The 15,000-nt window shown below is 49.5% G+C and overlaps 1 long non-coding RNA gene across 1 annotated transcript in view; it reads left to right on the plus strand.

The window, feature by feature from the left end:
* The window catches only part of LOC126566490 (uncharacterized), a 24,609-nt gene that overhangs the window by 6,743 nt on the left and 2,866 nt on the right, over window positions 1–15,000 (plus strand). The window lies entirely within an intron of this gene.

Raw genomic sequence — 15,000 nt, forward strand, 5'->3', positions numbered from 1 at the left:
CTTCGTACTCACATTGCGCCCCTTTTAATCAACGTGCCGCTGTTTCTGCCTCCGTTGCCGCGGCTGCTTCAGCGGCAGAGAGGCCACCTGGTCGATTGCTGATATGCTGCTCTGAAGCTGCTGACGGAGAATCGTCCTCTTCGTCGCTGGACGAATCCGCACCCTCGCCGTACAGCCATGCCAGGGAGGCCACAGTCCTTCGCCTCTCCCTGAATCTCGCGACTCGCTCGCGAATGGCTGCCCGGCGCGCAGCTGTTGTCGGCGATGGAGGTGGTGTTGGGGGCCGCCCACCTCGCTGCAACTCCCTCGCTCTCGCCCGTGCCGCGTTCCTCGCAACGTTCCGGCGCTGGTTACGAGCGACGGCCACCGAGTTGTCAGGGAGGTGTGCGGCTGACGGCTGACCCTGCGCAGCCAACAGCTCCCTTTCCGCGTTCCAACCATCCTGGAGCTCGTCCGTGACGCCGGCGACGAACTCACAGATGCTGCTCCAACGTTCCGGGCTCTCGAGCAGAGCGGCAACGAGACCTTCGGGGGTGATCTCGCTCGTACTACCCGCCTCGAGCAGCCTTCCGCGTTCAGTGGCGAACCTGGGGCAGCTGAAAACGGCGTGTTCCGCCGTCTCAGCGACGCCAGGACATCTGGGGCAGTCCGGGGACGACGTGAAGCCCATCCGGCACAGGTAGTCACGGAAAAAACCGTGACCGGACAAAACCTGCGCCAACTGGAACGTCACGTCTCCGTGTTTCCGTGACTGCCATGTCCTCACGTCAGGTATCACTCGATACGTCCACCGAGTGAACCGACTGGCGTCCTCTCTAGCAGCATTCGCGTCCCACTGCTGCTGCCACTGCCCGTAGGTACGGTCGCGCTCCATGCTCTTTACACTCGCTCTCGAGTGTTCGTTCGCAGGATCCTGCAGACGATGATGCACCCTGCTGTCCTCCTCGATCAGCAGGCATATCGGGATGAGACCGGCCAGCAGCACGGCCGTCTCTCCCCTCACCGTCCGGAAAGCCCGACACACCCGAATGGCCGTCGTCCTCTGCACACGCTGCACCAGTCTGTGACACTGTTGCAGCTGCAATCCCTCCGACCATACTGGGGCCCCGTAGCGAAGGATGGAGTCCGCAACGGCCGCCAGTAGTCGGGCACGTGACGATTTCGGGCCACTGTGGTTCGGCATGAGGCGCGTGATGGCTTCCGCAACCCTCATGGCCTTCGCTGCAACCTGCTGAACGTGCGGCAACCATGACAGGTGGTCGTGCAACCAAACTCCAAGATAGCGGATGGAGCGCTGGGATTGCACGACCACTCCCCCGATGTTGATGCTGACGACCGGATGACGCTTCAGGGTGGAGATGAGCGTCATTTCCGTCTTCTCCGGAGCCAACGAAAGACGGTTCCGGTCCAGCCAGGTCGTGATCGCCGCGATGGCGCGTTCAGCAGTTGAGGAAGCGGCTTGGGGTGTCGTTGCGGGGACCAAGACTACAAGGTCATCGGCGTAGCCAATAACCTCGGCCCCCTCAGGCAACTGGACACCCAGGACCCCGTCGTACAGCACGTTCCACAGCGTGGGTCCCAATATGGAACCCTGTGGAACTCCCGCGCTGATGCTGCGCTCGACGGGGCCTTCGCTGGTGTCGATAACCAGTCGCCGATCCTCGAAGTAGCTTTTCAGCATCCTCTGCAGCGACGACGGTACCCCCTTGTCCCTCAACGCGCTGGCGATGGCCTGCCAAGGCGCGGAGTTGAACGCGTTGCGGATGTCCAGGGCAACCACCATCAGGCAGCGCTTGTCTCGGGCATTGGTACGATGAAAGGACATGGCCTTCCTGCCCGCTTCGACAACACGCTGGATCGCACTGATGGTGGATCTGCCCCGCCGGAATCCGTACTGTTCGTCCGATAATCGTTCCGCATCTGGTTCCTCCAGGAACTCGTTCAGCCGGTTAAGGATTAGGCGCTCCAACACCTTGCCGAGTGCATCAAGCATGCACAGCGGCCGGTAGGAGGAGCTTTCCCCGGGAGGTTTGCCAGGCTTTGGCAGCAGCACCAAGCGCTGCCTCTTCCAGGGCGCTGGAAATGCACCCCGGTCCAGGCAGTCCTGATACAAACGGACGAAAACCTCCGGGTACTTCCTAATTGCCGTCTTAACCGCAGCATTGGGGATACCGTCCAATCCAGGCGCTTTCCTGTTCGCCATTGATCCCACGATGCTAAGCAGCTCGTCCGCAGTAACGGGGGTCAGCGATGTCCTCTGCTCCTCGGTGTCCGCACTCGGCAATTCGGAGTCCGGCCAGACAACAGGCGGATGAGTTGGAAACAGATCGTTGGCAATCTGTTCCAGTACGGCACGGTCTGTCTCCGGTGGCACAAAGCTGCCACGAAGGCGAGACATTACCACCCGGTAACCGGCCCCAAACTCATTGGTCTCCGCCTGTTGTATCAGCTCATCAAGCTGTGCACGCTTGCTGGCCCGGACAGCCTTCTCCACCGCTCTCCTCGCCGACCGATGATGTGCGGCCACGGCGCTGCGCTCCTGCAGATCGGTCGTACGAAGCATTCTCTCGTGCACAGCCGCACACTCCTCCCGAAGACGCAGAATCTCCGGGGTCCACCAGAAGAGGTCGCGATGGGGGTCACGATGTGACACGGTGACGCGCTCCATCGTGTCGTCGCATGCATCGAACATGGCGGCGACCATCCCCTCCTGGCTCACGGCTCGTTCCGGGAATCCGGCCGTCTGGAGTGCGGCTGTGAATGCCTCGACCGAAAACTGCGTCGTCTTCCATCTACGGCCAGCGTGCCGGAAAGTGGTGGACGACGTTGAGGACCCCTGTCCCCGCTGACGATGATGCTGCTGCTGCTGCTGCTGCTGCTGCTGTTGCTGCTGTTGCTGCTGCTGCTGCTGCTGCTGCTGCTGCTGCTGCTGCTGCTGCTGCTGCTGCTGGTGCTGGTGCTGCTGCTGTTGTCGCTGCTGCTGGTCACGAGTTGGAGGCCCCACGGTGAAGAAGATATACCGATGGTCCGATGCCGTGTAGTGGCACGCAGCGGTGTCTGCTGCCACCTCCCAAGTGTCCGGGCGAGCGATGGATGCGCTCGCAAAAGACACATCCACGACACTGGGTGTGGCGACTCCGTTGCCCACGAACGTAGGGACCGAGCCTTGGTTCAGGACCACAAGGCCCAGCTGCCTGACGGTATCAAGCAGCTCTTCACCGCGCCAGGTAGAACGCTGGCTACCCCACTCCTCGTTCCAGGCGTTAAAATCGCCTGCCAAGACGATACGCGGGTGAGGTTGGGCCTCCAACTCCACCGCCTCCAGTAACTGCTCGAACTCACTGGTGTTGAGACGCGGAGGGGCGTAGCAGCTGATGTAAACCACCCCTCCGATCTGCGCTGCTGCCAATCCGGGCATGGCACAGCGCCAGACCCGCTGGATTGGGAGGTGGCCGGTTGCCACCACAGCTGCTCCCCCCGACGAGTCGACCGCCCAGTTACCGCTACCATCTGGAGGCCGGTAAACCTCCGACAGCAACAGCACGTCGGCCCGCTTTGTGCGGGCTGTCTGCAAGGCCAGGTCCTGGGCGATGCGTCCACCACCCAGGTTGGCCTGCATCACCCGCATTACGCCCGCCATTGCAAGTTCTGGGGGCACGATGAATGGCCCACGCGATGGGGCCCCTGGCAGAATATGCACTTAGCCGCCGCGGTGCACTGGCTGATGCGGTGGCCTACCTCGCCACACTGCAGGCACTGACCCGACCGGTCAGTGGGGGCACGACAATCTCGCGCCAGGTGCCCCGTCAGTAAGCAGCGGAAGCAGCGCTGAAGATCAAGCGGCTTCTTCGGGACCTCGCGGATGCCGCTTACACACTGGCACAGAGTAAGCTTCTGGCCAATCAGAAGCCGAGCCTTTCCGAGTGGAAGCCGCACTCGAGCCCGCTTCGTGCCATCGCGGAGCTCCCACAGCTCGACACGCGCAATACCCGGCTCCGCTCCTAGCTGCTGCTTGATGGCAAGCTCCACGTCGCTCTCCTGAGCCAAGGGGTCGACGTTTGTGACGAGAACTTCTCCCATCTCCGTCACGACCCGGGCCACGCCATCCTCGCCGAGCGCCAGCTGAATGCGGCGAGCCAGCTCCGCGCTGTCCACGTTCTTGCGCAGCGGGACTATCAGATGGCCTTGCGCGGTCCGACGCCCCATCCCGATGTCCGCCCGGACGTCCTGCAGCTCCTGAGACGTACGTAGTTTAACGTACATCTCCGTCCAGGTTTTGTTCGCACCCGGAACCACCGCGATGCGGTCAGGTCGTACAGGACGCCCCTTAGACTGCTGCTGATGTTGTTGCTGCTGCTGCTGCGGACGCTGCTGCTGCTGCTGCTGCTGCTGCGGTGTGCGAAGCTGCGGTGGCACGTATCGCTCGCCTCGCTGCTGTTGCTGCTGCTGCTGCTGCTGCGGCTGGTGACATTGCCGCTTGGACGAGTGGCCTTTCACCACCGTCGTCCAGAGCTGCTGTTGCTGCGGCTGCTGCTGCGGCTGTTGCTGCTGCTGCTTCTGCTGCTGCTGCTGCTGAGGCTGACGCTGCTGCTGCTGCTGCTGACGCAGCTGCTGCTGCTGCTGCTGCTGACGCTGCTGCTGCTGCTGCTGCTGACGCTGCTGCTGCTGCTGCTGCTGCTGCTGCTGCTGCTGCAGCTGACGTTGCTGCTGCTGCTGCTGCTGCTGCTGCTGCTGCTGCTGCTGCTTTTCTCGCTGTCGCTGCCTTTGCCGCTGCAGACGCTTCCGGGCAGACTCCCGGTTACTGCCGTGTATCGCCGCAGTTTGCAACTCAAGCACTGATCGAGTGCCCGTGCGCAACAACTCGTTTTCGCGTCGAAGTGCTGAGTTCTCCTCACGACAAGAACGCAACTCCTCCAGCGCGGTTGTGAGCTGGGCGGCGATACTTTGCAGCTGTGCCATCAGCAATGCCCAGCTTCCCGCGTCGATGGTCCCACCAACTGCCTCCGGAGCAGGAGATGCCGATGGTGTTAGCACTAAGGCTGTTGGTTGCTCCAACTCCATGACCGCCTCCCCTGCCTCGCGCCCCGACGTCGCAATGATGGTGTTATTCATTTCATCTTCGTCGCTGGAGTAGCAAAGCTCCATCGTGGGCGTGGCCGGACGCTCATACACTGGTGGCTGGGTAGCCACCACCGACCCTTTTCTAGGCCGTAATTTATACGGCGCACTCATAAGCGAGTAATGGGTCTCGCCTACTATCCCCTGCGGCTCTGGATCAGCTAGCTCCGCTCCTTCCCCCGGAAAACTAACGGAAACCCTCGGAGAAACAGGTTTTCCGGCTCCAGGGGGGTGGTGGTAGGTGGGAGCGGGGCGGGGTGATGTTTTCTACCTTCCTTACTCCAAGCCGCGTCGCTGGACACCCAACTTCGTACTATCCGGCCGGAAAATGGTGCCCGGAAAATTTGACTTTTCCGGCCGAAGTCGGAAAATCCAGGTTCTAATGATGGGGATTGATGGAAATTTCCCTAACGAGCAACTTTCTCTTCCACACGAGACCGCTATCTCCCTTCCTTCCCCGGAAAAATCGCGGAAAACCGCTTAAAAAACCGATTTTACGGCTTCGGGGGGTTGGTAGGTGGTGGAGGTAGGTGGGAGCGGGGCGGGGGGGTGTGCGTTCGCTTCGTACCGTTGAGCTGCGTCGTTGGACACCCCACTTGCCCGGGTCCAGTTGATAGTTTGGAAAGGGGGGCTGCCCGGAAAAACCCTATTTTCCAGGGGGGGTGGGGGGAAATCCTTGCGGGGGGGTATTCTCCTTTAAAATCGGGCTCCGTGCCCCATATAAACCCCTATCGGGAAAAGCCCGGTTTTCCCGTGAGGGTCGGAAAACTCTTCAACAGGTGGCTTTTCCTGGCTGTAGCGCCCCCTGGTGGTGGAAAATCGGTCGGTTTTCCAGGGGGGTGGGTGGGGGGGGTCCACCCGAACAACTCCACCGAAGACCCCAAGACGCTATCTCCCTTCCTTCCCCGGGAAAATTGCGGAAAACCGCTAAGATAACCGGTTTACGGCTCCGGGGGGTTGGTGGGTGGTTGGGGTAGGTGGGGGCGGGGGGGGGGGGTGTGCGTTCACTTCGTACCGTTGAGCTGCGTCGTTGGACACCCCACTTGCCCGGGTCCAGTTGATAGTTTGGAAAGGGGGGCTGCCCGGAAAAACCCTATTTTCCAGGGGGGGTGGGGGGAAATCCTTGCGGGGGGGTATTCTTCTTTAAAATCGGGCTCCGTGCCCCATATAAACCCCTATCGGGAAAAGCCCGGTTTTCCCGTGAGGGTCGGAAAACTCTTCAACAGGTGGCTTTTCCTGGCTGTAGCGCCCCCTGGTGGTGGAAAATCGGTCGGTTTTCCAGGGGGGTGGGTGGGGGGGGTCCACCCGAACAACTCTCCCGAAGACCCCAAGACGCTATCTCCCTTCCTTCCCCGGGAAAACGCGGAAAAACCGTTTGTGAGGGTGTTTTTCCGCTCCAGTGGGTGGTGGGTGGGTGGGAGGGGGGCGGGATGGTCACTCCCAGTTTCCACTTACCGAGACGCGTCGATGGAGGGGTCGCACGCCCGGATCGGTTGACTGGCCGGCCGAACCTCCAAAAAGCGGCCAGTGGGCCCGCCGGGAACTCTCGGGAAACCAGGGCGGACACTCTGAACAACCCGTCCGAACACCGGGTGCTCCGCACAAAATGTTCCGTCCGGGTGTTGGTGGTACAGGGACCAGTTTTTAACGGTTTTTAACGGTTTTTAACGGCTTTTTTCACACACACGCCGCCATTTTCGGAAGGCGAAAAACGGCGTCCTTTTTTGGTGCGAAACTTTGCCGCCCTGTAACTCCGCCAGTTTTCACTCGATTGTCTTGAAACTTTCTGGAATTGTTCTCCTCCAAGAAACGCACAAATCTTTGTATGGCAGCTCTCTTCTAGCTCTTAAGCTACACTGGCTATTTTAAGTTCAATTTTCACTTTTTAATCACTCACATATCACTGAACTCCATTCTTTTCAAAGTTTTTCCTTCTCAAAAACATGCGGCACACTGGCCCGCTTCTTTTGAGACCTCATTTGGCCCGATCGGTCCACTACTTTTCTTAATATTCGCGAAAAACCATCCCGCGAAAAACTCCCTCAATTTTCCGAATTTTCCGGAAAAACTCGGAGGGGGGGCGTAGGACCAAGATCGGGGGCCGCACACGTAAATTCACCACCCTAACTATTGTATTCACTGAATAACACGAAAAAATTTTTCCTCACGGAGCACAGCACAGGCACGTCTGCTCACTTCGGCTGACCGATCGCAACTACACAGGGATAACTGGCTTGTGGTCGCCAAGCGTTCATAGCGACGTGACTTTTTGATCCTTCGATGTCGGCTCTTCCTATCATTGTGAAGCAAAATTCCCAAAGCGTAGGATTGTTCACCCTTTCAAGGGAACGTGAGCTGGGTTTAGACCGTCGTGAGACAGGTTAGTTTTACCCTACTGGTGTGTGCATTTGTGCTATCTTAACGGAATTCCTGTGCAGTACGAGAGGAACCACAGGTACGGACCACTGGCTCAATACTAGTTCGACCGGACTTTGGTATGACGCTACGTCCGCTGGATTATGCCTGAACGCCTCTAAGGTCGTAACCAATCCGAGCTGATAGCGCTTCAAACCCCCATAGGCAATCGTAAGCTAGCGGGCCTAACAACCCTCCGAGATACGCTGGCGCTGCCTCGCAGCCTGGCGCCTCATCCCCGCTTCTAGACTTGGCCGCATCGCGCAGGGTCGCACCGCACGTGTTAGTACCTGACCATAGGGAACACTGGTGGCAGCTGACCTCGCCGACCGTGGACTTGACTAGTTTCGATGCCTACCGACCGCCCGCAAACGACGGGACTTCAGGCTGGGAGCTGCGAGTTGTAGAGATGCGTTCGCATCGATCCTCTCAGGCGACCCATGCTTGGTGGTGTATTCGTGTGTACTGTCGCACCTTTCCGGGTGTGTTCAGTATGCACGATGAATGAGTTGGAAAACGAAAGACAGAGAGAGAATTCAAATGTTACTGAGCATATAAGCGAAGAGTGTGTGGGTTCATAAGAATGTTGATCATATGCAGTTGATACCGGTACGGGTCCGTCATTACTCCTCCACGGAGTGATGATCGGTTTGCTTGAAGGGGGCAATACGCATCGTTGACTTACCTACGGGTAACCCGCTTACGAGTGGGTCGATTGCTGTCGGGGCAAGCAATCGGGTTAGCGCCGTATCCGGATATAGAGAGTAGTATGGGGTGATAATGATTAACATGTCGAGTGATGGCTGCACCTCCTAGTGGAAAGTTCAAACGTGACGGTTGCTTCGCTACGGGGTACTAGGTACCTCTTAGAGGAGCAATGGAGTATGGAGTCCAAATTGAATGTTTGGACTTCAAAAATTTCTCTAAGTCCGGTACTTAAATCCCTCGGACATAAACTCACAAAATACATGTTATTGCATTAAAAATTTTGCTAACCTAACAAGAGATGAAGGCAAGTCGAATTGGTTGGTCGGAAACCAAAAATATCACTAAGTTCGGGACTTGGGTACAAACCGAAAGTTAATATGATGTCCCTGAACATGCATATAAGTTCGAGTATTGATATTATAAACCTAACAAGAGATGAAGGCAAGTCGAATTGGTTGGTGAGAAACCAAAAATATCACTAAGTTCGGGACTTGGGTACAAACCGAAAGTTAAAATGATGTCCCTGAACATGCACATAAGTTCGAGTATTGATATTATAAACCTAACAAGAGATGAAGGCAAGTCGAATTGGTAAGTAAGAAACCAAAAATATCTCTAAGTTCGGGACTTGGGTACAAACCGAAAGTTAAAATGATGTCCCTGAACATGCATATAAGTTCGAGTATTGATATTATAAACCTAACAAGAGATGAAGGCAAGTCGAATTGGTTGATAAGAAACCAAAAATATCTCTAAGTTCGGGACTTGGGTACAAACCGAAAGTTAAAATGATGTCCCTGAACATGCATATAAGTTCGAGTATTGATATTATAAACCTAACAAGAGATGAAGGCAAGTCGAATTGGTTGGTGAGAAACCAAAAATATCTCTAAGTTCGGGACTTGGGTGCAAACCGAAAGTTAAAATGATGTCCCTGAACATGCATATAAGTTCGAGTATTGATATTATAAACCTAACAAGAGATGAAGGCAAGTCGAATTGGTTGATAAGAAACCAAAAATATCTCTAAGTTCGGGACTTGGGTGCAAACCGAAAGTTAAAATGATGTCCCTGAACATGCATATAAGTTCGAGTATTGATATTATAAACCTAACAAGAGATGAAGGCAGTCGAATTGGTTGATAAGAAACCAAAAATATCACTAAGTTCGGGACTTGGGTGCAAACCGAAAGTTAAAATGATGTCCCTGAACATGCATATAAGTTCGAGTATTGATATTATAAACCTAACAAGAGATGAAGGCAAGTCGAATTGGTTGGTAAGAAACCAAAAATATCACTGAGTTCGGGACTTGTGCGCAAACCAAAAGTTAATATGATGTCCCTGAACATGCATATAAGTTCGAGCATTGATATTATAAACCTAACAAGAGATGAAGGCAAGTCGAATTGGTTGGTCCAAAACCAAAAATATCTCTAAGTTCGGGACTTGGGTACAAACCGAAAGTTAAAATGATGTCCCTGAACATGCATATAAGTTCGAGTATTGATATTATAAACCTAACAAGAGATGAAGGCAAGTCGAATTGGTTGGTCCAAAACCAAAAATATCTCTAAGTTCGGGACTTGGGTACAAACCGAAAGTTAAAATGATGTCCCTGAACATGCATATAAGTTCGAGTATTGATATTATAAACCTAACAAGAGATGAAGGCAAGTCGAATTGGTTGGTCCAAAACCAAAAATATCTCTAAGTTCGGGACTTGGGTACAAACCGAAAGTTAAAATGATGTCCCTGAACATGCATATAAGTTCGAGTATTGATATTATAAACCTAACAAGAGATGAAGGCAAGTCGAATTGGTTGGTCCGAAACCAAAAATATCACTAAGTTCGGGACTTGGGTGCAAACCGAAAGTTAAAATGATGTCCCTGAACATGCATATAAGTTCGAGTATTGATATTATAAACCTAACAAGAGATGAAGGCAAGTCGAATTGGTTGGTCGGAAACCAAAAATATCACTAAGTTCGGGACTTGGGTACAAACCGAAAGTTAATATGATGTCCCTGAACATGCATATAAGTTCGAGTATTGATATTATAAACCTAACAAGAGATGAAGGCAAGTCGAATTGGTTGGTGAGAAACCAAAAATATCACTAAGTTCGGGACTTGGGTACAAACCGAAAGTTAAAATGATGTCCCTGAACATGCACATAAGTTCGAGTATTGATATTATAAACCTAACAAGAGATGAAGGCAAGTCGAATTGGTAAGTAAGAAACCAAAAATATCTCTAAGTTCGGGACTTGTGCGCAAACCAAAAGTTAATATGATGTCCCTGAACATGCATATAAGTTCGAGTATTGATATTATAAACCTAACAAGAGATGAAGGCAAGTCGAATTGGTTGGTCCAAAACCAAAAATATCTCTAAGTTCGGGACTTGGGTACAAACCGAAAGTTAAAATGATGTCCCTGAACATGCATATAAGTTCGAGTATTGATATTATAAACCTAACAAGAGATGAAGGCAAGTCGAATTGGTTGGTCCGAAACCAAAAATATCACTAAGTTCGGGACTTGGGTGCAAACCGAAAGTTAAAATGATGTCCCTGAACATGCATATAAGTTCGAGTATTGATATTATAAACCTAACAAGAGATGAAGGCAAGTCGAATTGGTTGGTAAGAAACCAAAAATATCACTGAGTTCGGGACTTGTGCGCAAACCAAAAGTTAATATGATGTCCCTGAACATGCATATAAGTTCGAGCATTGATATTATAAACCTAACAAGAGATGAAGGCAAGTCGATTTGGTTGGTGAGAAACCAAAAATATCACTAAGTTCGGGACTTGGGTACAAACCGAAAGTTAAAATGATGTCCCTGAACATGCATATAAGTTCGAGTATTGATATTATAAACCTAACAAGAGATGAAGGCAAGTCGAATTGGTTGGTAAGAAACCAAAAATATCACTAAGTTCGGGACTTGGGTACAAACCGAAAGTTAATATGATGTCCCTGAACATGCATATAAGTTCGAGTATTGATATTATAAACCTAACAAGAGATGAAGGCAAGTCGAATTGGTTGGTGAGAAACCAAAAATATCACTAAGTTCGGGACTTGGGTACAAACCGAAAGTTAAAATGATGTCCCTGAACATGCACATAAGTTCGAGTATTGATATTATAAACCTAACAAGAGATGAAGGCAAGTCGAATTGGTTGGTCCGAAACCAAAAATATCTCTAAGTTCGGGACTTGGGTGCAAACCGAAAGTTAAAATGATGTCCCTGAACATGCATATAAGTTCGAGTATTGATATTATAAACCTAACAAGAGATGAAGGCAAGTCGAATTGGTTGGTCCAAAACCAAAAATATCACTAAGTTCGGGACTTGTGCGCAAACCAAAAGTTAATATGATGTCCCTGAACATGCATATAAGTTCGAGTATTGATATTATAAACCTAACAAGAGATGAAGGCAAGTCGAATTGGTTGGTGAGAAACCAAAAATATCACTAAGTTCGGGACTTGGGTACAAACCGAAAGTTAAAATGATGTCCCTGAACATGCACATAAGTTCGAGTATTGATATTATAAACCTAACAAGAGATGAAGGCAAGTCGAATTGGTAAGTAAGAAACCAAAAATATCTCTAAGTTCGGGACTTGTGCGCAAACCAAAAGTTAATATGATGTCCCTGAACATGCATATAAGTTCGAGTATTGATATTATAAACCTAACAAGAGATGAAGGCAAGTCGAATTGGTTGGTCCAAAACCAAAAATATCACTAAGTTCGGGACTTGGGTACAAACCGAAAGTTAAAATGATGTCCCTGAACATGCATATAAGTTCGAGTATTGATATTATAAACCTAACAAGAGATGAAGGCAAGTCGAATTGGTTGGTGAGAAACCAAAAATATCTCTAAGTTCGGGACTTGGGTACAAACCGAAAGTTAATATGATGTCCCTGAACATGCATATAAGTTCGAGTATTGATATTATAAACCTAACAAGAGATGAAGGCAAGTCGAATTGGTTGGTCCGAAACCAAAAATATCTCTAAGTTCGGGACTTGGGTGCAAACCGAAAGTTAAAATGATGTCCCTGAACATGCATATAAGTTCGAGTATTGATATTATAAACCTAACAAGAGATGAAGGCAAGTCGAATTGGTTGGTCGGAAACCAAAAATATCACTAAGTTCGGGACTTGTGCGCAAACCAAAAGTTAAAATGATGTCCCTGAACATGCATATAAGTTCGAGTATTGATATTATAAACCTAACAAGAGATGAAGGCAAGTCGAATTGGTTGGTCCAAAACCAAAAATATCACTAAGTTCGGGACTTGTGCGCAAACCAAAAGTTAAAATGATGTCCCTGAACATGCATATAAGTTCGAGTATTGATATTATAAACCTAACAAGAGATGAAGGCAAGTCGAATTGGTTGGTGAGAAACCAAAAATATCTCTAAGTTCGGGACTTGGGTGCAAACCGAAAGTTAAAATGATGTCCCTGAACATGCATATAAGTTCGAGTATTGATATTATAAACCTAACAAGAGATGAAGGCAAGTCGAATTGGTTGATAAGAAACCAAAAATATCTCTAAGTTCGGGACTTGGGTGCAAACCGAAAGTTAAAATGATGTCCCTGAACATGCATATAAGTTCGAGTATTGATATTATAAACCTAACAAGAGATGAAGGCAAGTCGAATTGGTTGGTCCGAAACCAAAAATATCTCTAAGTACGGGACTTGGGCACAAACCAAAACTATATACCAAGTGCCTGAAATGTCTATAAACCACACGAAGAACTCTTCACACACAGGTGCGCCTCATAACCTGGTTCAATGTATAAGACATTGGTTTCGGGGGATTTATTGAGAAGAAAATTTTTTTCTCTAACTTTGAGTAAAACTGTCTCAGAATACATATTTAACCACGAAAAGTGAACACCGACAGTAAATAGCAAAAGTCAACCGACCATCAAAGTTGTATGGCGGTGTAGGAGAAGAAAATCCAAGGTCGTTTAATTTAGGGACGTAAGACACGAAATCAAAATTTTGGCATAAAATCTAAAATAATCATCAGACAGTGGTCATCCAAGGCATATAAGAGTCGTCTAACGATGCTGAATGCAATAAGCAATAGCGACTTTTTAAAGATTTTTTTGGATTTTTGTCAAAATGTACCCTTCACAACTTGGTACAAGTCATAGGACATGGGTACCGGTATGACCGACGGAAGATTTTTGGACAAAAAATTTTTTTGCTCTAACTTTGAGTAAAACGGTCTCAGGATGCATTCTTAATCATGAAAAGTGATCTCCGACGGTAAATAGCAAAAGTCACCCGACCATCAAAGTTGCATGGCGGTGCAGGCGACGAAAATCCAAGGTCGTCTAATGTAGGGACGTAAGACACGAAATCAAAATTTTGGCATAAAATCTAAAATAATCATCAGACAGTGGTCATCCAAGGCATATTAGAGTCGTCTAACGATGCTGAATGCAATAAGCAATAGCGACTTTTTAATGATTTTTTTGGATTTTTGTCAAAATGTACCCTTCACAACTTGGTACAAGTCATAGGACATGGGTACCGGTATGACCGACGGAAGATTTTTGGACAAAAAATTTTTTTGCTCTAACTTTGAGTAAAACGGTCTCAGGATGCATTATTAATCATGAAAAGTGATCTCCGACAGTAAATAGCGAAAGTTACCCGACCATCAAAGTTGCATGGCGGTGCAGGAGACGAAAATCCAAGGTCGTCTAATGTAGGGACGTAAGACACGAAATCAAAATTTTGGCATAAAATCTAAAATAATCATCAGACAGTGGTCATCCAAGGCATATTAGAGTCGTCTAACGATGCGAAATGCAATAAGCAATAGCGACTTTTTAATGATTTTTTTGGATTTTTGTCAAAATGTACCCTTCACAACTTGGTACAAGTCATAGGACATGGGTACCGGTATGACCGACGGAAGATTTTTGGACAAAAAATTTTTTTGCTCTAACTTTGAGTAAAACGGTCTCAGGATGCATTATTAATCATGAAAAGTGATCTCCGACAGTAAATAGTGAAAGTTACCCGACCATCAAAGTTGCATGGCGGTGCAGGAGACGAAAATCCAAGGTCGTCTAATGTAGGGACGTAAGACACGAAATCAAAATTTTGGCATAAAAGCTAAAATAATCATCAGACAGTGGTCATCCAAGGCATATTAGAGTCGTCTAACGATGCGAAATGCAATAAGCAATAGCGACTTTTTAATGATTTTTTTGGATTTTTGTCAAAATGTACCCTTCACAACTTGGTACAAGTCATAGGACATGGGTACCGGTATGACCGACGGAAGATTTTTGGACAAAAAATTTTTTTGCTCTAACTTTGAGTAAAACGGTCTCAGGATGCATTATTAATCATGAAAAGTGATCTCCGACAGTAAATAGTGAAAGTTACCCGACCATCAAAGTTGCATGGCGGTGCAGGAGACGAAAATCCAAGGTCGTCTAATGTAGGGACGTAAGACACGAAATCAAAATTTTGGCATAAAAGCTAAAATAATCATCAGACAGTGGTCATCCAAGGCATATAAGAGTCGTCTAACGATGCTGAATGCAATAAGCAATAGCGACTTTTTAATGATTTTTTTGGATTTTTGTCAAAATTTACCCTTCACAACTTGGTACAAGTTATGAGACATGGGTACCGGTATAACCGACGGAAGATTTTTTGACAAAAATTTTTTTGACTCTAACTTTGAGTAAA

The sequence above is a fragment of the Anopheles maculipalpis genome, assembly GCF_943734695.1.
Source record: "Anopheles maculipalpis chromosome X unlocalized genomic scaffold, idAnoMacuDA_375_x X_unloc_1, whole genome shotgun sequence".
NCBI classification, from domain to species: Eukaryota; Metazoa; Arthropoda; class Insecta; order Diptera; family Culicidae; genus Anopheles; species Anopheles maculipalpis.